The following is a 27,806-nucleotide window of genomic DNA, read 5'->3' as shown; positions in this document are numbered from 1 at the left end:
TTGCCATTGGGATTACCATGCTTGACAGTAGGCATAGCCAACCTAGCCAGATGGGCCAAGACATTGTGGTTAACACCACGGGTAATATTGTGGGGAGGACAATGATTTATGGAGCAAAAGGATTGTATTGAGTTAGTGTCATTGATGTTGAAGTTTTGCCAGGATCCTCCGTGGATGTACCCGTGAATGGTTTTAAATGTAATGTCTGCTTGAAGGTGAAGAGCCAAAGGTGGAGGGACAGCCAGGTAGAAGTTAAATTGCAGATGCTCAGTATCGGAGTACTGAATAAGAGCTGTGGAAAACATATAAAACAGCCCCAGTGAGCACAAACTGTGGATCCACATCTTAATCTGAGTATAGTCAGCCTTAGATACTCGGATGTTATGTAACATCATTGAAAACTTAAAAAAAACTCAACAAAAGTAACTCTGAGCAGTGGCAGCTATGTTCACCAGTGTTCACTCAACCAAGCAGTGTTCACTAAACCAGTAATAGTGGTGTCACCTGTAAACCTCAGGCATTTCACAGATGGGTCCGCTCAGGTGCATTTGTGTACAGAGTCAAGTTCTGGACATTTCCTGATGCTGAGGGAGCCTATATAAATCTTCTTTAGAGATGCTAAATCTATGTAGGGGGTCTAAGGTGTGGCTGATGTGTTTTATCAGAGCAAGATATGGCCAAGGTGGCAGGAGATGTGAATGACTCTTTTTCAAATCTGCAGTTGTAACTGGTAAAGGTGAACTTAAAAGTGTTTTGATGCTAACATAACGTAAAAATAGAAACACTAAATGAATGTATTATAAAAGACACGAATGAAAAGACAATTGTGATAACTAGATTTAAAATATAGCTTCCGGTGTGTTTAGCATTTTCCGCTACCACCCGATTATGTGATGTCAAATAACATACACCCATTCAATAGCAATTGAATGTGTACAGGTTCAAGATGGTTCAGTGTTTCAATTAATATTTTGAATCAGCTCGATAATACTACTGTATTAGTGTTCTTGTTTTACTTTCAGAATCACCCGGAGGAGCAGAAGAGCAGGTAAGATGGTCTTGCACTTGTGCAGTTGTTCAAAAAGGAACTTGGGAGTTTCTTACTTACATTTCTGGAAAAATCACAGACTCTACCTTTAACTGTCCTAATTTCTTTGGTTATCCCTGGCTTGCTTATACAGGGCCTGATCCCCTCTGCTGTAAGCATCTTCCTTGTTCCTATGCAGCTCACTTAGATGTGAAGTGAACCATTAAAAACTGATGAAGAATTGATAGTTTCCAATATGGGCAGTCGAAGCTGGCCTGTAACATCTGCTTTAACTATTCTGTCCACAGCACAGATGTATAATTTTTATATCCCTGCCTATAAGTTGAAATGAGATGAAGCAGACAGTTGCAGTTAAACAAAAGTCAATTTTCTCAGCCTTGGTGATGTGGCAACTGTCCTATTTGAACTATAACCTCTGAACTCCCTTTGTCTTTTTCTTTGAGAATGTGATGTATTATTAACTCTCTGTCAATTCCCTGCCTAAAACTGTCCAAACGGTTGACTTTCTGCATCAGTACTTTATTCTGTTTCTGATGTGTTTTTGTATATATGACTGAAGCGATATATGCATGCAGCCCTCTGGAATTTTTGAGAATTTGAAGTGTGGCATAATTATAACTTAAAATCAGAACAGTTTCAGTCATTTAGGATTTTTTTTTAAATAAAAGGTTTGCATCCTTGTTAGGCACAAAAAAACTTTAAAGCCAAAGAAGAGAGCTTAGAAAACTACAGAGTTGTGATAAGCTGTTTAAGAAGCTATTTGTATTTCATTTCAATCAGACCAAATCCAGTCTAATTAAAAGATTTCATTGTAAACTACTCAACCTTTACGGGGCAACTTCCCATTCCTAATAATCAGGTGAAGTCATTAAATGAGCTACAGCTAGCTCTTAATTCCTCTCCCTACTAAGTCTACTCTTCTTTTGCATTTTTGTTTTTGCTATGAAAAAATTCGAGCAATAAAATGATAAGGGAAGTTACCAGTGAGAAAACCTTTAACACTAGGAGTAATTACTTCTCTTTGTGTCTTCTTTTTAAATTATTTTAATCATGGCCGTCAGCATTGCCTGTAAATGTCCACTTTCTGTTAATCTAAAGTAATGTGACTGCTAATGAACAGGAAATTGAATGTTTGGAGTCAAATGGCCTTTTAGCTTTGAGTCACTCCCATGCCGGCTTACTTGCAAAATGGTCAAGGATACAACTGGACACACACAGACAGAGAGAGAGACACACACACACACGCGCGCGTGCACACACACACACACACATACATATTTCAGGAGTAGCAATAACAGCAGGAGAATGGAAGACAGAAATAAATGTGAATTGTGTTCAGAGCAATGCAGCCAAACTGTGACTGTTAATTGCAGTCATGTATGATCTTACACAGAAAAGGTTTGCCTCAAGTCAGCCGTGCTGGGAGGTGAGTTTCCTCAAAGTCATGCATTTACCTGTTAAGGTGAAAAAATATGTTGATAAACAACAATATCTAATTTTGTTATTTTATTTATCTCTCTAAAGAAAGTAATTTAAATGCACTCAATAAACAAAAAGTAGCAAAATCTCAAAAACATTTAATTTTGTTTTCAACAAAAGATATCAACAGAAATGTGTTTTACAATTACAATTAGGTAATAAGGTTGAACATATTATCTAATTGTTGACCAAATACCTGTGATGACATATAAGGATTTTTGAAGACATTTTATAGCATCTTGTAATCTACTTCTAGAATGGAATTGGTTGGATGGCCAGAACCTCGGAATGATGTTATATTGTTATATTGTTATATATATATATATATATATATATATATATATATATATATATATATATATATATATATATTTGGGCTGGGCAAGTTAACGCGTTAATTTCGCGTTAACTCATTAGACTATTAACGGCGATATTTTCTTTAACGTGCATTAACGCATGTTGCTCACATGCTTTTATTTTGTGAAGGTCTGTTGCTGCGGTGTAGGGGTTTGAATCAGAACAGTAGGTGGCGATAATGCGCCAATAACCTCGCTGTCAGCCAAGCCTCGGATTCAGAGTAAGAAAGGTGCTGGCCGGAAAAAAACAAAGCCGACATGCGGAAGGCGGTGTTTCCCGCAGGAATTTGCTTAGGCGAGGCGGTGAGTTGGCGGCCGGAACAAGTTTTGTGCGGAGCGGAGCGGGGGGGTCTGCTTAGACGCCGTCGGTGAAGTCGCTTCTCGTTTCAAAGTATCCATGTGTTTTTGCCTGTTTTTCCCTGCCATTCACTATATGCACGCGAGAAAGCAACAACAAAAAACCGCGTGTCAACGTCAAATAAACACAAGCATATCGAGTTAGCAAGCATTTCAGTTTAAAGTTCTTCCAGCATCGAATATGACAGAAACAAGTTAGTTGTAACCACTTCCAAGTTAAACTTTGGTATTGAACATAAAATGGTAATGCTGCTCCCTGCTGTTACCTCAGAAATTGCCTGTTTTTGGTAGATTTTTTCCCCATAAAGAGAATTCCCTGTCAGTGGCAATAAGCTTTACTTTATTATTATTGCTATTTTTTGTTTTACATGTTTAAGTTGAGCTTTACACTAAATATGTGTTACTGATAAGTGCTACAAATGTTACAACACTTTTGTTCATATGGCAGCAGAACATTAAAATAAAAGTGCTCTTTACACTACTTTTGAATTCATTCTTGGAGTTTGTAAATACAATGCGATTAATCGCGATTAATCAGGGCGATTAAATATTTTAATTGTTGCACAGCCCTAATATATATATATATATATATATATATATATATATATTAGGGCTGGGCAAAATTTCAATATTTAAACTGGTGATAAACAGAAAGAGTTCACACCTTACCTGTTTTAAAGTATCTTTGCTGAATACCTCTTCTCTCACATGGTCTTAGTCCCACACATTTGTTAGATTGGATTTTATTGTACAGTCCACTAGCTCTTTTTAGTCTTAAAAAATATGTATTTTGATATTACAAAGTGTTCAAAGCAAACCCCATGGGTTGGCATTGTTTTCTGTTCTAGTGGCCCCGTGTTTTGAGTAGCCTTCCACACAGCCTGAGGTTGCTGACGCTTTTAAAAGCAAACGTATCTTTGTTGATTGAGAAATCTTTTATGAGTAGTTTTTCACTAATCCTATATCTGTTAGAGATTGAGACTGAGATGCATCAGGACAGGTTGCTTCTATTGGTTTGAATGGACGTCTACGTTTACTTGCCCTATATTTGCCCTTTTAATTAATTGTATTTAGTTCATTTCTTCAGTGATTATTGAGTATTTCTCTCGGTTTAAAACAAAAATACAGATTTATATTTCATCATCCCTTTGTTATTTATGGTTTCAGTTTTGAAAATACTATGAGGATTTTACAGTCTAAATACTAGTGTTTCTCATTTAATCATTACACTTAAATTATCTCAGAGTAGAGTGATTGCTATTTTACTTACACTATTACTATTTTTGCAAAGTTTGATTTCTGCTTATATTGTTTTGCATTATTTTTGTTACTGTGTTTATACCTACTGTAAAGTAAGTTGTTTTACCCTGTGTGCATGTATAATTGCTCCATAAATAAATACTGATTATTACAAGATGCTGTTTTGGTGAGAGGTTTAGCATTTTAGTTTATTGAACAATAAACACCCCTTCAACCTCCCACCAAACAGATCTGTTAGCTATGACAATACACTTTAAAATCTTGATTTTTTTTGTGTTTTTGGCTTCCTTCAACAAATAATAAAATTAAAGAATAAATAAAAACAAAAACTTGGTCTGTTGTCTTTGGAAGTAATTATGAACTATAATATTGTTTTCAAAATTGTGATTGATGTATCAAGTTTTTTCAAAATGTTGTTTGAACTTCACAAAATTCAGAAACACAGTAAAGAAAATCACTTTTAGGAATGGCTTCATAGTTGTGTCAATAGAATGTACCCAAAATGAATCATAAATTATATTCAAACTTGTGTTTGAAGTGTTATTATAGAGAAAAAAAATTGTCTTCATCACATTCTGTTTTTTTTCCCTTTTTAACGAGGGCCGTGTGCAACCCAGACATCTGTACTATCTGTCTTTTGAAGAAGGCTTTGTTGCATTATGAGGAAACTTGTCCAGCAGGGACTCTGAGAAAGGACCTGTATTCCAAAAAAAGTTGTTTAGTGTGTAAATATAATACAACTTTTGCTGTCGGTATTGTAAATATATACAAAGCTAACCATGTTTCAAACTCTAAAAGAAGTTTACTGAAAATACAGTGTTATGTTTGATCTGCTGTTGCTGGGATTTGGTTGTTAATATCCACATGTAATGATTATCTCTGATCATTCAATGATCTGAAGATTTTCTACAAGGCAGAACCATATAAGCTTGACTCCACTGTGTCCTGAGGTAAAATACAAAAAGGTAATCAGTTACTGTAACTAATCCAGCACTACCTCAGCGTTAAACATAAAGCTACTGCATAGCATTTGATGAAAACACACAGCTCACTGTAAATAAGTTGAATCAGTTTAGTAAACTGACCCAGTTTTCTGTGAGGCAGTTTGGGAATAGATACAGAAGAATAATTTAATTATAATCTGTTCCCTCTTTGGATGCAACACATTAAGTTTAGAAATATCTTGGCAAGTAGCAAGTAGTTGTCAGAGAAAGGGATACCAAAACTGAACAAGTATATGAATAATGTGACATTTACAGAACAAACTATAATATGAATTAAAAAAATATAGTATGAATATAGTGATATATTCATATACTAGTATGAATATGAGTAAAAAATTAAACAAATAATAGCGGGAACAAACAAGCATAACAAATCTAAAGCCACAATTTTCTGGGCTCAAAACTAAAAAAGGAACACAATCAGTAATCACTAACATCAATATACATCATATTAGAACAATCTTAATAAATTAAAGATTTATGAAACATTACAAACTATTTTGTAATGTTTAATAAACTGTATATGTATGTAAAGATTTTTATGTATATAAAATTGTTGGGTTGAAAACCTTTTTTAATCAAAACAGCATTTCCCTTGTATCAGTTTCTCAGTAAAAGCTGTGCAAAATCTAACAACATACATGACATGTGCGCGCACATACACGTAACACACACACATGGGCACAGACATGCACACACACACGCACACACACATTTTGGTCTTACTTCCACGCTCATCTCTGTTTCCACTTTTTCCAGTCTTCTAGGCCGCCATTTTGTGACATCTCAGCAGTGAGGCAAAAATATCCCAAAATGTCCACAATGCAAAGTGAAGTCGGTAAAAGATAACTTCAATCAGTCCCCATTTCTGAGAAAAGGGTGGATATTTAATTCCATCGTCTAGTTTAGGACTGTCTCCCCTAGTAATTTTATCTGCAATTTAGTTCAGTAGCTTTCTGTCTTGAGGATTTGTGCAAAGATTTGATCAGTTTTCCTTAGCGACTTTTTTGAGCTTTGAGAAAACTCATTCCTCTTTGAGAGGCTCTGGGCCCATGATAATGTCATCTAGCTCTCCTCCCCTTTTCAGAGATTTATGTGCGATAGAGGCCTCTGTAAGAGACCAAGCGCTAACCTTTACTGCATTGGCTCACGCTTAATCCCCTCACCCTGGGGTGACTGGCGCACACACATGCACGCACGCACACACACAGAAATACAGAAAAAAAATACACACAATGTTGAAAACAGTACAGTGGTACCACACCCTCGCCACTTGTCGCACATTGCTGACTCATCTTTTGAGTTTGTTTTAGATTAAAGAACCTCACAAAGTAATGTCATTTTCTACCTTACTTTTTTATACTTAATGTATTTTGATTATTTTTTACCTATTCTAAAAGACAATTAAGTAGACAGAGATACTAATGTTAGAGACTGAATGACTAATAAATCTGAGTCACTAAATACTTCTGTCTGTAATTATAGAGTGTAGATAAAGTTAAATTTGTTCTGACAATTGGCCACTGTACCCTGATGTCTTTTGAGATAAATAAGTGCCATGGGCACCATGTTGGTGATCCCTGATCTAAACTCTGAGTTGTTGAGTGTTTAGATTACAATAACAGTGTCTCTTTTCTTAATTTATCATTCATTCATTAATTTATTCACACATGCATTGTTTACCACATATGTGCAGCTGTTTCCGACGGAGAGCATCAAAACAATGTTATTTCCTTGTTAAAAAGTTCTGGCCTGTTTTATTTTAACAAATTTAAATATTTTGCAAAAAAAAAAAAAAGTGTTACAATAATTTTTATCTGCAAGGCAGCATTTGAGCAAAATATTATCAAAACAAAAAAAAAAAAACATTAAAAACACAAAACTAATTAATTTGTATATAGAACATCCTGTTCACCTAATGTCACAAGGGGTCATAAAATCAGAAAGTAGACGCTGGAAATAATTATATATACCAAAGGCTGACACAAAGAAGCAAGTTCATTTGTTGACTTATTAAAAACACTTGATGACACACTGTAATGTGGATTCTGAAGCATTTTTATCTAGTCCGACTGACTTTTTCCCTGTGGAATACAATTAAGATGGATGAAGAGTACAAAGTGCAAGCACTTTAGACTTATATGCTTGAACCAGAATAGGAATCTGATGAATACAAATGTGAAGGCCGATGCTAAAGCAGGTTGTGTCGACGATAATCTTCATCTTCAAACTTACGGTGGCGCATATCTATTTATATCCCTGTTAATTTTTTTTTCACAGATTTTTTTCCACATGTTGTTACAAGCGAGACAGAATCATTAGTTCTCTAGTTACAAGTAAGTTACAAGTCTTTACAGTCAAGTCTCAAGTTAAGTCAGAAGCCAAGACTAAGAGGTCCATAACCAAGTCCAAGTTCTGCAGCTAAAACTACAAGTCATTAACAAGTCATAATAAGGTATCCCTGAAACTGAAATTGACATGATTAAACAAACAATGTCGATAAAAGTTAGGATTTTACTAAAAAAAATTTGCACGGTGAATTTTTGACTTTAATGAGAACAGCAAGTAATTTCAATTAGAGCCAGCTCAAGTCCAAGTCAAGTCACAAGTCATTAGTTTGCAAATCCGTTGTAATATAAGCAAGTCAAGTCTCAAGGCATCAATTTTGTGACTCTAGTCTGACTTGATTCAACTGATCAAGTCAAAGTGCATGCCTTTGTCATATCCTGCCTCGGTTTTGTGACATACCAGCACAACTGTTTTATGCATTAAACACTACACAATATGTCAACAAAGAGGAAAATTTAGTTTTATATCTTGAGCAGAACAGTATGTTCCATCCATTCATCCATCCATCCATCATCTTCCGCTTATCCGGGGTCGGGTCGTGGGGGTAGCAGCTTCAGTAGGGAGGCCCAGACGTCCCTCTCCCCAGCCACTTGGTCCAGCTCCTCCAGGGGAATCCCAAGGAATTCATAGGCCAGCTGAGAAACATAGTCCCTCCAGCATGTCCTGGGTCTTCCCCTTGGCCTCCTCCCTATCTTGTGCTACCTTATAATGTTTGGTTAACTCACAGCAACACACTTCGCTTCTTGCAGTAACGGAGTATACAGGTAATGTTGTAACATATTTTGGCTCATGTTCTGTGTAGCCATAGTTGGGGTAGAGGTTTGGAGAGGAACCATCATCAGTAATGAATGGTACTGCTTCTTGTAAATAAAGAAAACATACATTCTATCCACTGTGGTTATTTTTGTAACCTGCTCCCATGTGTTTTGAGATGTTTGCATATACAAAAACTTATGTGGGGGCCTTAAAATACGGTGGAGGGATTTTCTGTTGTTCAGATTACACGTACATGTGTATGAAAAACACTAAGACAAACAGAAATAATGTAACCTTAAAGGAGCAATAAGCAAGACATTTACTGTAAAAGCAACCTAAATAATGCTCATTTTTCACCCAGGATGGCAGTAACATTCCCTATAAACAATTGGCCCTCTCCATCAACAATTTCAGTCAGGTTTTTCTCCTTTTAAACCTAGAAGTATGGTCCGAAATTGAGCCAATCATGTGAAAGTCTCAAAACCGAGCGCAGCATTTGGTATTTTATCTTTGCAGAAGAGCAGCAGCATGCAAACATGAAAGCCATTAAGAGATGCGGACCAGAAATAGAACAGAATACAATAACATATACCTATCCTGTGGAAGTAAAAATTCAGTGGAGTTTCACAGCAACAACGGACCGTTTAGCAAATGGCGGCTCTCCGTGAAAGGCATTGTGTATGTGTTGTTTCGATTTTAACCACTAGGTGCCATTATTAGTAATTTTTCCTTTAAGTGCATTCGACCCATTTAGCAATAGTCTGTTCTTTAGATCTCCAACTGATGTATATGGAGTGTGGAAAATGGTTTGTTGTAAGCATAGATTGCATCAAGTTACTTCAAGCTTTACAATGAAATAGAGAAAAAAGTAAAATCTTTGTCTGGCCACTTTGTTTAAAAATAATTTTCTTCTTCTTCTACACTCCCAAGTGTCATTTAGAGGAAGGGTATTGGTTTTAAATGACCTTGTAGCATCACAGCTCTGTCATGAACTTTCCTGTTTAGACCAGTGAATGATACAAGACAATTTTTTAATTTAAATTTTTTTTTGGAATAGGTTTCATTGAGTGCCAGAAAAGAGGGGGGGCAGGGCCTTGTCCATGTGGCCGGCAGAACAGCTGCATTTTGCTTTATCTCAAAATACCTGGCAGGACCTCTGTATTAGTTTAGAGGGAAGTGGCTAGCGGCATTTTCAGGCGTGTGAACAACCTGCCAACGGTGAGGCAGGTGGTGGAAGCTGCTGAGCCGGCCCTCTCCAACATCCAGGCCATGAGCCCTGCGATGGGGGTGCGATATGCTTGACTGCTGCAGTAATTCCTGGATCTTGTGAGGGGAAAGCTTTTGGCCAAGGAGAGGAACTTTTTTTAAAATTGTACTAATATAACACTTGTTTTAATTTAATTGTTTTGTATCTCTTTGAAATCATTGTAAATAAAGTTTTGCTAAAATCTCTTCTTATTCTTCTTCCTCCTCCTCTTCTCTACTGAATAAACAAATCAGCACATTACCTCCGTCCATCCCATCTGAGCAGAAGACTTCTGTCTAGTTATCCCAAACACATAACGTCAGTCTGTGCATGGGAAGTCCCACAAAAGTTTGCTGGGGAGGTAAACATGTTCCAGCCTTTACATACGTTGTTTGCCTGTTTTTCTTGTGCCTTCGATTAATTTGCATTTTCAATATTTTCTTCTAGCTTAAATCAGATTTTTTCCCACTTCTAAGCATATTAAATTTAGTCTTTTTAGTCAAGATCATTCTCACCTAAACATAAAGAAACTAGATGAGAAACTAGATGTTGGACATGCAATTTTTGCACGTTATGTTGGTCTAGTTAGGTAGAAGTTAGTGATTTACCTGAGATGTAGCAAAATGTTGAAATATTTTGAAACATAAACATGTTGAAACAGAAGAGGTATTGAAATTTACATCAAAGCAAGGACTTAAGGTTTAACCAAATTATTTTAAAAATAATATTTTATGGTTAAAAAAAATAGATATGAAAGTCTTATTTTAATAAGTGCAATACGTTTGTCATTTTTATAATTAATTTAATGAGAAATATTTTTTAAGTTATTTTAATTTATAACAGCTGTTAAAAGGAGCTATGTTCTTCTTATATATACAACCTCTTGGAACTCCATCTGTTCTTCCTGCCTGAAATAGAGTCTTCATCACTTAAGTCTGTGCCACTCACCTATACTTTGTCAGAAAAAAATGCTCTGCCTAAAGGTTTATCAGTTTTCATATATGCGTATACCACATACGCACATGGCATATAGACGTTGATGGATTTTCCACTTTATATCTCAAACGATTAATGGATTTTACATCTATATGATTTTACCATTTAACTACAGCACAACATTTAGCCCAGGACTAGTAGTTGTTAATAGCTATTATTGTTAATTGATAGTTATTGTATTTCTTTCACTTGTTATTAGTTCATTTATATCATGATCAGCCTAACAGAATACAAATGACATGGACTCACAAGAACAATACACCGGAGAGAAAAAAACAGAAGAACATGTGATTCATTGAAAAGAGTTTCCCATGCTTCTAAATTCAAGCGAAAAGCTTCTCTTGATTCATGCTTTGTGTTTTTAGATTGTCCAGCAGATCTTGACACACCTAAATCTTATAACATAGCTCTACTCCAAGCAATGTGGGAGTGAAAAAATGCACACATGCATGTACATGTTTCCATGGTTTGTCCCCAAATTAAACAAAAAGATGTCATCCACTGCTTAAAGTTCATAGCTGAACATATCTCCACTACGCAATCAGACAGTGTGGCTTTCAAACACACACTCTCTCCTTGATACCATCAGTAGAAGGGTGAGCTAGGCAGACAGGGTACTATGTCCCTTGGTGGAGCTTTGGATTGTGGGATAAGGTAGGAAGAGTAGGTGCAGGCAATAAAAGGAAAACATAGAAGAAAGACTGCTTACAAGAACAGACATATTGGGGGGAGCAGGGGATATGATGAAAAAGAATGAAAGTCACTAAATAGAGACAAAAAATAAAATTATGAATGAATTAAATACAAATTTTATATAAAAATAATATAGAGTTAACAGAGGAGGAGAAATAAGGAGGAGGTGAGGCTGGGTACTAAATAAGGAAATAGAGAAATAAAGAATTGATGACTAGTGAGTACTAGATAACTGATGAAAGAAAAGATTGAGGAGGAAAAAAAGTTATAAGCATTAGGATGAAAAAGTGAGGATGAAATCAAATGAATGAAAAAGAGTCACGAGAATTAAACAGACTTACCCTGTGCTGTTTCCCACCATTTTACTCCTTCAGAAGTTCTGCACCGAAAGTTGGAGAAAGCTGCCGAGAGGGTAAGAGAGAAGAGAGTCAGAGGTGGCCATTCATTTTTAAAAGGCGAGAACTGAATTAAACCTAGCAAACCAAAAATAAAATATAATCAACCCAAAGGACTTACAGAAAGACATAAACAATGACAGCCATATTTTTGCATGTATTTTTTTTAAGATACATTTTTTTTTTACATTTCAAGTATTTGTAAGCAGCAGGTGGCGACCTATTATGCATTAAATGGTTAATGGTAATATGAGTATTTATCAAATACTCAGGAGTCAGGATTTCTGTGCCATCAGTGACACATGCTGAACTGCACACACAAATGAAAAAATTGCATCATTACAGCAATGTCCAAGTGATCCTTTATACACCTTATATACACAATGCATCAAGGAGTGTGTATGCATTTGTATTAGAGCAGAAGCTGACCTCGCATGTGTACATGTGATCATGGCAAAGTAATGCTAAATAATAGCCTTCTAGCGCCATCTACTGATGTTGCTACTGTTAAGGAAGTACTGAAGGAGGAGCATACAGAGGCAACTCTGAGCAAAAGCAGACAGTGATCTAATTTATCTTATGACTCTAAATCAGATACGCAAATATTTATCATTATTATTTTTATATCCCTGTTTTGTAAGGTAAATTTGACATCATTACACACAAATGCACAATATTACTTAAGAAGATTACCCCAGCAGCAATTTTTATTTTTTTCATGAATAATACAAAGATTATCATGTGTCACAGGCAGAGCTGGACATTATCAAAAACACACACATGTATGTATATATATATATATATATATATATATATATATATATATATATATATATATATATATATATATGTGTGTGTGTGTGTGTGTGTGTGTGTGTGTGTGTGTGTGTGTGTGTTTGTGTTGTATTATTATTATTATTATTATTATTATTATTATTATTATTATATGTTTCTTTGTTGTTATTTATATATAGTTTTACAGTTAATGTGTTTATGTTAGTGCACATTCTGTAAAAATCCCTGTGTTACATTTGGTTGTATAAAAAGTGCTATTTGTGTAAAGTTTGATTGGCTAAGTTTATCTTACAGAAACTGGGCTGTATCAAGAGAGTGGTGTTAATTTAATGATTCTACTCCTTCTGAATATGTAAACAGACATTTTCTAAGAACTCAAGTTTGCATAATACTGTGATTTGGTTGTAAACCAATTGAAAACCTCACTTTATTGTTGCTAAAATGTCATTTTGTTGCAGATTAAAAATAAAACCATTCTGATGGGCATTGGTAACATTTCATTCTACAGTGTGAATGTTAAGCAGGCAATTTTCTTTAGGCAAATAAGCTATTAAAACAAGAAGACATGAAACATTTGCAGAGACTTCATGTATGAGAAAGTGTCTTTCAGTGCAAACAAATCTGTAAATATGTTGGTCAACTGTGGAATAGTCAGCATATACAGGTTTCATACATGAATCCAAATCTGTAAAGAAAAAAGCAGTTTTTGAAAAAAAAAAATTCACCTCCAGTTGGTGGAAGTGATGGCCTCACATTATTGTTAGATCTACTCTATGGGGTACACCTGTTACAAAACAGTTGTTTCTCTCCACTGTCACACTGTAACTGTTTGCGATGGAAAAATGCACCGAAGGAAAGATTCAATGCCATCCACTGGCTTCACAAGACAAATTTAACTAGTTGACCTTATATAATTTATCAGATCTAAATTGTATAACTCAAGTCATTTATATAGCACTATTTAACAATCATAATTGAACAAAATACTTCATACAAATGCAAGATTAAGTAATGTATTATGTATAAAACATACAAATAAAAGAAAAAACAAAAAGTTAGAATACAATAAATAATATAAATAGAGTGTAAGTTTTTTAAAAGACCTCAGAAAAAAAATACATTTTTTACCCAGATTTAAAACACTCTATTGTGGTGCCAGCACAAACATCGAGTGGAGTTTGTTCCATGATTTGCTTTGCTGTATAATATTAGAATGACATTGGCTTGTATATAATTTGACTGAATGTAAATAATATTTTAGGTATTCGGTATGTAAACTAAGGTAATAATAAGCATATTAGCACCAACTTTTTTTTTACTCCTTGTATGTATTTATGAACAGATGCAAAAATCTTTGTACATGCTGCCCATTGTTGTGCAATTATACACTGTTAAAAGTTATTTAATGTTTCATAAATAACTCTCTGTCTGTTAAGTATTGTCTGGTGATGATCAGCTCTTAAGCTGATATCAAGACAACGGTTGAAAGGAATGAATTCGAGCACTAGCGATCTTTTAACAGCAAAACCTGCACACACATAGAATAAAAGAGTGACAGCTTCTTTTCAAGTTCAAGAATTTAATAACAGAAATAAAATGAACATCCAGAGAACATCACTATGTAATGCTGTTTACCTGAATTAACACAATATTTCGATGAATAAATCCTTTCTACTAGGCTAGTGAAACTTAACTAAACTACTAAGCAAAATGAAGATAAAAAGAAGCTAAGCTAAGGAACTATTTACATGCAAAAACAAACAAAAGACAAACAAAAGTGGTTGATCATAATCAGAATCCTTCAGTGAATCCTGGTTCACTGCAGATTTGATTAACAAAAACATGGAATGGAGTTAAAACATTTGCCATGTATTTAAATCCATTCACAATGCAAAGCCCAAGTTGAACAAAACATTATTTGTTAAAATAATGTTCTGAAGACCGGTTTGTCCTGTAAAATTATTTAAACCCTTACGACCGAGTTTGTTAATGCGATTCTCCCTCCGGGCGCATGGGGTCGCTGTGGCACCTCGGTGGCTAAGAGGTTACAACATAAAGTTGCCAAAATTGCCTTGAAAACCGGCATTAATATACCATATTGATGCGGGAATAAGGCTTATAACACCATCGGAGGATGGCGGGGCAGAACAGTTACGCTTTATGCTTTAAAACAGACTCCTTTTTAGGGGTCCAAAACCGGATGTTAGCAAGGCTAGTATCCTGTTAGCTAGCGTGACCTACCGGTTAGCCCTTCGTTCTAAACACCACGGTTTACAAACATTTTCCCAATAAACCTTTTACTTCACCCTCAGCCCGCTGCCCAAACCTCTGTCCTTTGTTTGGTGTCAGTTCGGTCCAGTTTTGGCCATTCATGGGAAGAACGTTGAAGGAGGACGTTGTTGGTTAGCATTAGCGGGCTAGCGCTTGGCTCTTGGCAGGCTAGCGTTAGCCTTACAGCAGCATATGGCTAATGGCGTGGTCGGGTCGGAGGCCTGGTCCTCCAGGCAGACTCTGACCCCGGTTGCAGTCACAATTTAAGCAGATCTCTCCTCGGCATGGGGACGTTGCTTCTGTGCCAGCTTTTCAGCTCTGCGTTGCCTGGAACCAGCTCCGTCTGTGGTGCGCTGAGAAAGCAGAACAAAGCTGGCATAGACGGATTCCTTCACTTCGGCATCTGTTTTAAGCAGAAGTGAGAGACTTATCTTTGAATTGGCTGGCAGTTTCTCCCTATGCCAGGGAGGAACTGAGTTTCAGAAAGGCTCATTCCCTTCTGCTCGCGGCCTCTTCCAGGCCCCATCGATGGTTCCGGGAGGCCTTCAGTCACATGGCTCCCCCCTCTCCTTGAGAGCTGGTCATCTCTGTGTCTCAGCAGCTTGGAGTCAGGAGAAGAGATCGAAGAGAAGAGAGCGGGCAGAGGTGTGCTGTGTCTTTTATCGTTGAGGAGGTGGTCACAGCTGACCTCCTGCCGAGAAGAAGGGACGAGCGAGAGAGGGGGAGAGGAAGGCTTCTCCTGGCCCCCCTTATCCTTTGCAGCAGGAGTGGACTTTCTTGGTTGAATCATCCACTGTTCAGGATTCAATCTGAGATCACTATCATGGCATAACACCATGTTCTCATCTTTTTCATGATTTTTTTTCTTATACAGTGTAGTTTTCTGCTCTGCTTCTCTATTTTTTCACACTGCAAGCATTAGAATCCAATGTCAAACCCCTTGTCTGTACCCACAAACTTGATAAATAAAGTTCACGCTGATTCTGATTTTAAATTAACAAAAGTAGGTGTAAATTTGACCGTTACATACGTATGTGTACAACATGTGTAAAAACCTTGGCCCCAACTTACCTGTAAGCTCTTGCCAACATCCTGTCCAGGTTAATTCAAGATTTTTAAACATGTTTTTTCCTCTCTTTGGACTTGTGCTCCTTCAAGCAAAATAAATTATTTCTCATTAAAGTTTCTAGTTCTGTACACTGATACTTCTGTTGAGGATCAGATGACAGCAGTACCTTTTGTCTTTTCTGATTCCTTGAAGGAAAGAAGAAGGAGGTGTTGGAGTCTCAAGGAATCCCTGGGAAAATGTTCTGAACTTCCTACACTTCAACCCAGGTGTAGTTACTGGTGTTAAATGAGCACCTCACTCCCACTGCCCCCGGTGCATCAAACATATGAACATATTCACCAGTGTAGCCCTGTTCTCAGTTCCTCTCCGCAAACCAGGCGCAAGCATACCACCTGTCAGCCAAAATAAAGTTTTGACATGTATACACTTTCATAACCGGGATAAGCCATATCTTGTCATTATGAAACCAATGCATGTGTTTTAGTTCTTCTGAAAAAAAAAAGCATACTGTATTTGCAAAGGTTGTTACACTGGAGCATTGCAAGGTATTGATCACAGACGTTTAATCCCTGTAGTTTTCTGGGTTTGAGTTTAAACAATGCTGCACCTCCAAGCATAGTCGAGCCTCTCTGCTAGTTTTTGCCCAAGTGGAACCACTGTCAAATCAAACTTTGGTCCAAGAAATAGAAAGAAGAAGGAGGCATGTGGCACCAAGTTTCTTTTTTTCTTACTGAAATGGAGCAAGATGATTTGCAATGTTAGGATGATGTTTTAGGTTGATATTGCCCTTTGATAATACTAAAAATAAATAAATCATTCTTGCTCAAGATAGACCAGCCCATGGCTGATAGGATGTAGACTCCTGTCTGACCAGAGATTATCATTTCATTTTTATTATGGTATATATAAGATATCAGAATGAAAATAAAAAAAAAAATCATTTCAAGTACTTATTGTGCTGCAAGGCCTGTTACCTTAACTGAGAAAATTTTCCCAGCCCTGCATCCCAGATATTACATCAACACTGGGTAATACAGCAAGGGACATCCAATGATGCTGTTCAGGGCTACAAAATTGGAACCAATAATGTGAAGACAGGAAAGTCAAGCTGGTAAATTCTTGCTTGGTAGATGAGAACTCACCACATCTGGCATAAACACAAGTCCATAATGGAATGGCTTTGTATCCCAGACCAGTTTCACACACACTCCAAATCACTCACAATCAGTGACTAAATATTGTTGATGTGATTTTCTGTAAAAATAAATAAATACCACAAACTATTACAGCCAGCTCATAAAAAACACAACATATAGATATTATTACAGCTGAATCCCCACAAAACCACCCTTTACTTCAGAACACAAACATGCAGTGTTTTTCTATTCATAAAAAGCAATAATTACTTGCTACACTAGCTAATTCATATACAACCATTTGAAAGCTGTAACAATTGGAAAGAAAGAGAAAGAAGAAATCGCATTTGCATCCATGCACAAAATCTTTTTAGTTTTCTTTCTTTCATTTTTAACAATGTAAAGAGGTTTAGAAGCTACTTTATATGCTTAAATTTGCTCACAGATCTTTTGATGTAAAATGTGTTTGGGGCTTTCACAGTTATAACAGCAATGAAACTCTAGTAGTTAGTAAGTCAGTTAAAACCAATATATTTTTTAAGGTACATTAGAAATTAAAATACGAAAGAAGTATTCAAAAGTATTCATGGAGAAAATGTTAGGTGCTATAGAAGATGCAGAAATATTAATTCTGTCATTTAGTTTAAATAGCCCCTTTTCCATTATAAGACCCAGGATTTCAAGCCCCAGACTTTGGTTCCCCAGGGTAAACCAAAGTCTGGTGCTTTTTGTGTACTTGTGTTTCCATTTGCTAAAGGCCATTCATGCAAAACGGGTTATGACGTCTGGGGAAGTTGCAAGGCAAACTGGAGTACCACTGCAAAAAGACAGCATAGTTATAAATAAATGTAAAATGTAAGGAAAAAATAAAAAAAATAAAGCACAGTTTCTGTCTGCGTGTGCACGTCCAAACTTTGCCTCACAGAGTTTAAATTTAATTTTATGTGTACAGTTTTAACTCATCCATGGCAAGAATAACCAGGGGGATTTTTCAGTACAATACCACAGACTTTTAATGGGAGCTAAATTGTTTTTATAGGTTATAGGATAGACGTGCTGTGCAAATTCAGCTCCACTTTCTCTACTCCTGCTGTGGAAGAAAATCAGAGTCAGCTTGTTCCGATCTGATATAGGTTATTAAATACAACGTGCTCATTTGTTGTTTTTAAATAGTAAAAGAGTTCACATTACACTAGTTTAGGTTCAGATGAAAGTCAGTCTTAGGAAAATGTGTGTTTTATGTGCACAAGGAAAATGAAAGGGCTCCATTTGATCATTAGTGCTAAAATATCAATGTAATAACAGAACTGTGGGGAAAAAGTTTATAATTAACTTAAAATGCGGAAAACATCCAACCAAGTTGTTCATATTTGATATCTGGTATATGCAGGTATTCCCCACCATTTTATAAGCTGTATATTAAGTTCTCGACATCAATGAACAGGTCCAGTCTGAAATAACATATGGTCTGACCGACTAAATGCTGCAGAAATCAGGGTTTCCCACTAAGACCAGCCTATCAGGGGGTCTTTGCCGCTCTTCACAAGTCTGAGCAAAATCAAGATTTGCTGACAAATTGACAGTACAGATGAGGTTTGGGGGTGTACTTTCTAGCCTGGAAACATTTTAACACTACTCTTTGTGATTAAGGCTATAAAATTCATTGGTTTGTAAACTCGTTATCTCCCTACTGTTCCTTACTCCCTCTTGTGGTAGACTCTTTAGCCTTGAAGCACTCAACGCCACCCATTGAGCAAAGCCCCGGCCTTTTTAACAAGTCCTATCCTTTAAGCATGGGCTTTTTCCCGTGAAACTAAAGTCCAATGAAAGTGAAATGCTAGGTAGACTTTTGAAAGCCCCGGGCTTTTCAAAAACCTGCCGGCTTTAGAGGTCTTATGGAAAATGGCCCAATGACAGAATGTTCACAGGTATACCTATAATTTTTCATTTAATTTAGTTTCTCTTCTCTCTTTCTCTATTGGCATTGTTCTTCTAATGTCTCCCCTTGCAGAAAGAAATTAGGTACCATACACTTAGATGTCAGAATGACAAAAAAGTGCAAAACTGAAAGAATTTGAGTGGCTCTGGACTACATTTGAAAGACAGAGATATGAGAGTCAGACACCATTCCAACAAGGTTGGAGGAGCTGAAATATGAATCCAAGTCAAGAACTGATACACAATAAAGGAAAGGATTTTAAGTATGAAGAAGTGGATTTCACCAGGGCTAAAAAAAAACTGATTGTTCTCCATGAACTCCTGTCAGCCTAGATGAATCAGCTGCTACACAATGATACAATATCTTAAAATGCTGATCATAAAATACCCTCAGAAAGTGGCTGTCTCATCCAACTGCCAACCTGTTACATGCCACTGAGCTACAGGGTAGCCTGTTTCAGCTACAATTGTAGCAAATATCAATAGGCCCCTAAGTCAATACATAAGCAGGGCTCTCACAGGGTTTGACTGTAACAACTAGGGGGTGAAACACCAGCTTCTGGTTGACAGACTGGGTCACCAGTACTGTAAAACCAGACATACAAACCTATTCATTGTGTGGATTGACTGCAATGAAGTCTATGTCTGCATTCAAAAAAGTCTTTTGGGTAAGGACTCTGTAGCCAAAGTGGAAGTGTGTCAGCGATCGACATGATAAGTGCTGTCCAAATAGTGCGGTCAGTAAGGAAGGACATAGGAAAAGGAGCCCGTATGCTTCCTCTCATAGCTCCTTTAGCATAGGGACCTCACAAATTCCTTTAATGGTGCTAAGGAGCTATAAGGAATCCCACAATACTTTGCGTGACATAATTTATAAGCACAGCCCACCTCATGGAAATTAACAAAAATGTCCAGATAGAAAAGAGCATGCACTTGTGTGTAGCACCACATACCCTTTTACATATTACATTACTTGTTGGTCATCAATGTGGATAAGAGACCTTTTACCATCATCCTGCTTGGTCAGACCATGGTGAAGGATAACTAGGCATTCCCATTGCAACCAAAAGTAAGACAGGTCCTTTGGCAATTGAAAACACCACCAGCTTTGAAGGCTTTCATCCCTCCTTACCTGCAACGCCCTCCTACCATCTTACCTTGTATGCCTGTGCAAATTCTCAGTTATCCGGGTGATTGCAACAGCAAACAGGCTTAAATCGGAGGCAACTGGACAGAAAGAGCTGAATGAAAGTCCGGTTGCCTCTGATTTAAGCCTGTTTTATCTTACCTTGTACTACTCGCCACTGTAGAAGACAGGGCTAGAGAGGCGGAAGACTAGTAACACTTCGGGCTCATCTGGACTTGGATTTTTCTTTTTCCAAGATTCTCCGACAATTCTGTTATTGCAATGTGCGTTATTCTATGGAGTATTGCTACCGCTGGTTTCAACCGGCAAATCCACATGCCAGCCACACTGTGTGAGATTTATCCTTAAGAAAAAATATCCATAAGAAAAATAGTATATAGTGTTTGTGAGGATCCAAAGACCCGCCACCCCAGAACGCTGAGGGAGACACTGGAAACCAGTACCCCAAACCCCCAGAGCAAAGAAGCCCAAGAGGGACCAACACAGGGATAGGTCCCTCACCCATCCTAGGAAGTGCCGAAGCTCCCCGGGAGCTGCAGCGAAGAGCCACACAGCTACGCCAGGGCGGATCTAGCCATGGGCCCAAAGAGCTGAGGCCTAGGGGCACACAGCAGAGCACCGACAGAGCCATGAAATCCAGGCCCCGCGTGGCAGTCGCCAGGAGTGAGTCAGCGCACCTCAAACTCCACAGAGATTACATAACCAATCTCATCATGATGCAGGTGGCCAAGTATTCAACTCACACTAAGCCATGGCCTCTAATGACCCAGGAGAGTGACAAGTGGGTTGTTCATTTACATCTTCAATTGGAATTTATCTTGGAGGAGGGCCATCCAAATTAAAAACAGCAGCACTCCAACTACAGGTTGCTCAAGTACCAGTCACCAGTATTGACAAAGACTCCTGAATATGTGTCAAAACATTTTCAGAAAAGGTGAGCAGAAATCCGGTTGCCTTTGATTTAAGCTTGTTTACTGTTGACTTGACCCATATAACTGAGAATTTGTACAGGCATGTGACATACTGTTAACTTTATTAAATTAATGGCATGATAGGTCAAATCGGGTTTAAGCACCAGACTGTCCATGTCACAACAATTCTAAAGAAACTAAGGTGAACACAGAGAACTAAACGGGTGAGACCAACCAGAACAAAAATAACAATGACTAAAGATAAATAATATTAGTAATTAATACCAGTTAATTCTGACAATAATAATGTTAAGAAAGAAAAAAAAACACAATGAACAAAATATGCCTATTGTACTCAGAAGCCATAACAGTAAAATACATTATAGAGATTTTTCTGCTGCTGTAATGCCCCATGTATAGTTGTGCCTGCTTCCATGCATATGTGGTATGTAGGTATGTGTGTTTGTACATAGGTCTGCACAGAAGCGGAGAAAAACATTTGTCTGCAAGGTATTTGTGAGAGGAGCTAATGAGGAAGGCCAATACAAGGCTGGAATTTATGCCCCAAATTGTTGATTGTGGGCAAAACTTGATTCAGCACAGTGGAGACACTGACTCGGAACACAACGTGGATCAGGGGGTACATGTTGGCCCATATCCAGTTAGTCTCAACAATTTTCACACTAAACAACCATCCTTAGGCTGCCTGCAGTCAAAGAAAGGTTATTTCCCAATGCTACAGCCAGCAGACGACCTGGCACCCCAAAAGCATCACAGATTTGAACTAGAAAATTTCTGAAGAAATTTAGCAAGGCGACTGCCTCGTGCTGCATACTGTACCCTGACTGAGTGGAATGTGTGATTTTTGTGTCTTCGGAGCATTTCTGCAGCATGTAGCAGAGGCATTTTATTGACACCTCATAAAATAGACACGCTTTATCCGACATGGCCCAGATTTGTTGTGGAGCCTTCTCTCTAAAGAAAGTACAGACTCTGTCAAGCAGAAGTTTGTACGGCCTTGCTAGAGCTACTTCCGGTTAGGAACATGCTAACCATTAGCCGCTAACATGGTTGTGTTCAGTATCACCGGGTGATGGTACTGTGTTAGTTTGGTCCAAATCCTCTGCTGGAAAGTGCCTCAAAAAGGGAGATAATATGATTTTGCATGGTTGTTGTTTATTACGTCGCCGTGGTAACTCAAAATGGCAGCTTATACAAAAAGAGCACCTGACTGGATGAAGAGGCACTTTTTGACATGTATACAATGGGGTTGAAAATGTAATATACTTAACCTGCCACATGGCGTTTTGATCCTGTGACCTCTGGAGTGGCAGTTCCACAACTTAACCAGTGGTCCAAACCCCAGTCATATATAGACATGCATTTGGCGGAGGATAACTGTATACATGGCCATTGAAGAGCTTTGGGTGAGAGATGGCGGTGAGCAGCACTTCGTTTCTCTGGAACCGTAAATGCTAGAGACGTCATTTTTTTGCGTTTATTTCGTAACGAATAGGGGAACAGGACAAGCTATGGGTTTCTGCTGGAAATATTGTATGGGACTTTTTGGCATGGTTTTCGCTATTTACGTGGCCATGGTAACTTGAAATGGCGTGAAGTACAAATAGCACACTTCACGGCATCGAGACGTACGTTTTGATATATACTTTGTGGGGGTAGACCCTACGGTTCGGGCTGTATTAACAGTGAAAACCCTTATTAGGTGCATAGTAAGGCACTGCCCATGCATTTGCATGGCAGTCGCCTAATAAACAGAACCACACCCACAAAACCAACCATGCCACTAAGTCAAGCCACAACTTTAGACCCAAGTAATTCCCATTCCTTAGCAACACCTCCAGAAGCAGCTGATGCTTAGGCAATCGGAACCCATGGACCACAACCACACATGGTGAAGTTACCTTTTACTTTAAAAGTACTAAACCTGTGTAAGGTAGCAATACTGCCTAATGGTGCAGTTAAAGAAATTAACCCTGAAACTAAGTTTTGGCCTTCCACTGTTTTATATACTGCATTATGTACACACAAGTCGAAGAAGAACACCACTCATAAAGACAACTGGAGGTTTTTGACTATGAAAATCAAAGCTGGATAACGCAATAAAGCTTCAAACATCACCAAGACATTTATGAGTTGTCATGCCAAAAGCCAAAAAGAGCACTTTAGTAATTATTGTTTTTTAAATAAAATATTATAAAGTAATTATTTTACAAGAAAGGGAATCTAAAACACGGTCATCTGTATTGCTGTCTCTGTTGCTATTCCATGAAGTCACATGATCAGGGAATAATAGAGTCATAGACCATGGATGATTTGCTCCTGATATTCAATACTATTCCCTCATTTCTCTTGCTCACTGTGTCTGAGCACTGTGTAATGATTCCTGTTAATTTCTCAGGAGAAAAATGCTAATAAGTGATCGTTGACAAAAGGATTTCAATGGAAATGTTCACATTATCTCTTCTGAGTCACCTGCCATGGCCAAGTAGTTTCTCACTGCCTGTCTGTCACATCATGATTATAGCTCTAATTATCAACTTTACTGCAGCCTTAGACATGTTTCTAATTGGTGTTTCTTGAATTTTAAAACTAGATCACTCGACGTGGCACCAAAAACGCCTGTAAATGCAGTTTCACAGAAAAGGTATAAACATTTTTCATAGGTATGAATATAAAAAAATAACCCTTTGAACAATTAATTTTCTAGCTAGGTCTGACCAACCAACACATTCTCATTCCCTACTCATCATATATTGATGTTTGGTCAGGTTCCCATTCATCACAAGTTGATGCACTGGGTAGCCACCTCCCGTCATTATTTGATGTTCATCAACTATCATAGTAACACAGCCTACCTATGTTAAACATTTAAGCAAAACAACTGCGTTTACATGCATTTTAAAGACATTTCTACCCAGAAGCGTGTATATTATTTTAATAATTGTCGGTCAGGGAAGACAATCTTTCATTCCTTAATTTAGCTGAATATTTTCATACGTTCTATCTCAGAAAGACAGGAGGAAGTGACTTTTCCTATACATCACCATCACAGAGTTGCACCGAGATTCTGGTCCACAGCAAACAACTTTTAAGCACAGCATCTGCAGTTATGTGCATTTTGATGACATCTATAGTGAAACGTTTGCATGATATATTTATAATCTTCGTTTAGGGAAGAGAAACAACCTTTCCTTTATTAGTTTCTCCGATGATTTTTCAGTACATTCTCAGAAAACATGAGACAGCTATGATGTCATGCTTGTTGCCATTGCCAACAAATATATATAGACTTCCGTGTTCATAAAAAACAATATTTAAGGACAACTTTGCAGTTTTAGGCATTTTGATCAGATCTCTAGGGAAAAGTATGCATAAATAGTTAGAATCTTTGTTCAGGGAAGGGAGATCTTTCCTTTATTAGTTTCAGTGTCACGTGTTCTACTGCGTGTAGCGCTGCTAAAGGCAGACCGGGTTCCAATTACTTTAAACCCATCCATTCCATCCATCCATTTTCCAAACCGCTTTATCCCTCATGGGGTCGCGGGGGTTGCTGGTGCCTATCTCCAGCGTTCACTGGGCATTCTGTCCAGGAGTGATGCTGAAAAACTAGTCCATGCATTTGTTACTTCAAGGCTGGACTATTGTAATTCTTTACTATCAGGAAGTCCACAAAATGCAGTTCGAAGTCTTCAGCTGATCCAAAATGCTGCAGCAAGAGTTCTGATGAAAATCAACAAGAGGGATCATATTTCTCCAATTTTAGCTTCCCTTCATTGGCTTCCTGTTAAATCAAGAATAGAATTTAAAATTCTCCTTCTAACGTATAAAGCCCTTAATAATCAAGCTCCATCATATATCAGAGCTCTGATTACCCCGTATGTTCCTAACAGAGCACTTCGCTCTCAGACTGCAGGTCTGCTGGTGGTTCCTAGAGTCTCTAAAAGTAGAATGGGAGGCAGATCCTTTAGCTATCAGGCTCCTCTCCTGTGGAACCAACTCCCAGTTTTGGTCCGTGAGGCAGACACCCTATCTATTTTTAAGACTAATGTTAAAACTTTCCTTTTTGACAAAGCTTATAGTTAGAGTGGCTCATACCCTGAGCTATCTCTATAGTTGTGCTGTGATAGGCCTAGGCTGCTGGAGGACATCAGGGTCTAATTTTCTCACTCTACTGATTTCTACTGTTCTTCAGTCTACTGTTCTCCAGTTTTGCATTGTATTACATTGAAATGACTGTCGTCATTTCAGCTTTTAACTTTTTGCTCTCTCTCTTTTTCTTCATAGTAGGTACACCTGGTCTGGCGTTCTGTTAACTGTGACATCATCCAGAGAAGACGGCTCACCCGCTACTTCCATCTAATGTAGAACAGATTACTAGATCAATGTGTGCTTCTGTGCTTTTTTGTTTCTCTTGTTGTGTCTCTGTTCTGTCTTCTGTAACCCCAGTCGGTCGAGGCAGATGACCGTTCATACTGAGCCCGGTTCTGCCGGAGGTTTTTCCTTCCCGTTAATGGGTGGTTTTTCTTCCCACTGTCGCTTCATGCTTGCTCAGTATGAGGGATTGCAGCAAAGCCATGTACAATGCAGATGACTCTTCCTGTGGCTCTACGCTTCTCCAGGAGTGAATGCTGCTTGTCGGGACTTTGAAGCAATCAACTGGTTTCCTTATATAGGACATTTTTGACCAATCTGTATAATCTGACCCAATCTGTATAATATGATTGAACTTGACTTTGTAAAGTGCCTTGAGATGACATGTTTCATGATTTGGCGCTATATAAATAAAATTGAATTGAATTGAATGTCTTGGTTGAAAACAACACCAAGATTTTTAACTTTATTACCAGAGGCCAATTTAATGCCATCCAGATTAAGTGATTAATTAAGATTATTTTTTAAAGACTCTTGTCCAACGATTACAACTTCTGTCTTGTCAGAATTTAAATGCAGGAAATTTAAAGTCATCCAGCTTTTGATGTCATCAAGACATGACTGCAGTCGAAGTAACTGATTGGATTCATCAGGATTTATGGATAAATATAGCTGAGTGTCATCAGCATAACAGTGGAAATTAATCTCATTCGTCCTGATAATTTTGCCAATCGAAAGCATATATATAGTAAAGAGAATTGGTCCAAGGACTGAACCCTGTGGTACTCCACAGGTGACCCTAGAGTTTGAGGAAGATTTATTATTAACATGAACAAACTGGAATCTGTCCAACAGATAAGATTTAAACCGGCCTAATGCTTCCCCTTAATCCCTACAGTATGTCTTTGTAGGAGAATATTGTGATCAACTGTGTCAAATGCAGAACTGAGATCTAACAAGACAAGTATAGACACAAGTCCATTATCTGAGGCCATGAGAATGTCATTAGTGACCTTCACCAGAGCTGTTTCAGTGCTATGATGAGCTCTAAAGTCTGACTGAAACTCCTCAAGTAGGTCATTACTTTGTCAATGTTCACATAGTTGATTAGCAACTACTTTCTCAAGAATTTTAGAAAAGAAAAGACGATTACATATAGGTCTGTAATTTACTAACTCAATTTGATCAAGAGATGGTTTCTTCAGTAAAGGTTTAATAACAGCTACTAGTGATGGGTCGATGAGGCGTCATGAAGCGTTTCGACACATTGCCAAACTGTATCGATACTGTGCCGATACTGTGTCACTGAATACTGACACCTGCTGGACCTTAAAAATCCCTACAGGCAACCTGGTTGACAGTTAACTGACACTAATTTGATGACCAAGTATACACAATACAATTTAAATCATTGTATGTTGCATTGTATTATTTTATATTTTCATTTGAATTAAACATATATTTGATTTTTTTAAGATACAATCAATAAATAATGTGAACGAGGATGCTTGTGGACTGGCTTTTTTATTTATTTATTTTTACAACTTTTTTGCTGCCATGTCCATTCAATGCCGCCCCTCCACACACACACACACACACACACACACACACACACACACACACACACACACACACACACACACACACACTAGGGGTAGATCAGCCGTTTTTTTTTAAAACGACGCTCAGAACATAGATGCACAGCGCAACCCGCCCAACCATAAAGGCGTCTGCCCAACCCATCCATCAGTGGTGCGCTTCGATCAGCACCTGGCGCTCACAGAGCGAGTGCGTCGGTTTATGCACATTTTGAGCAAAACCAATTACAGTTTTTTTGGATTGCTTACACACTAAAGTTAAAAGTAGTACACTATTAGCAAAACCTTACACTCAAGAAGCAAAACATCAGCCCATATTGGCACAACTATAAGCACATTGTCAACCTCACACTTGTTGCAAAACTCTACACACAGTGATTTTCAAAACACTAAACACACTTAACATACATTACACACAAAAATCTATTATGAAGTCACTTCCTTGCAATACCAAAGCACTGACTGTCAAATTACCGCACCTTCCAACCAATTGATTCAATACAGTCATCAGGTGTGCAAACACTTGTTTGCTTAATTGTAGACACACCAATCAGGTGTATAAGCACTATAAAAAGCAGCAGGTGAGTTCATCGGTCTTCAAGCACAATGG

Source organism: Fundulus heteroclitus, chromosome 5 (assembly GCF_011125445.2).
Source record: "Fundulus heteroclitus isolate FHET01 chromosome 5, MU-UCD_Fhet_4.1, whole genome shotgun sequence".
Classification (NCBI taxonomy): Eukaryota; Metazoa; Chordata; class Actinopteri; order Cyprinodontiformes; family Fundulidae; genus Fundulus; species Fundulus heteroclitus.
This window is presented reverse-complemented; position numbering follows the sequence as displayed.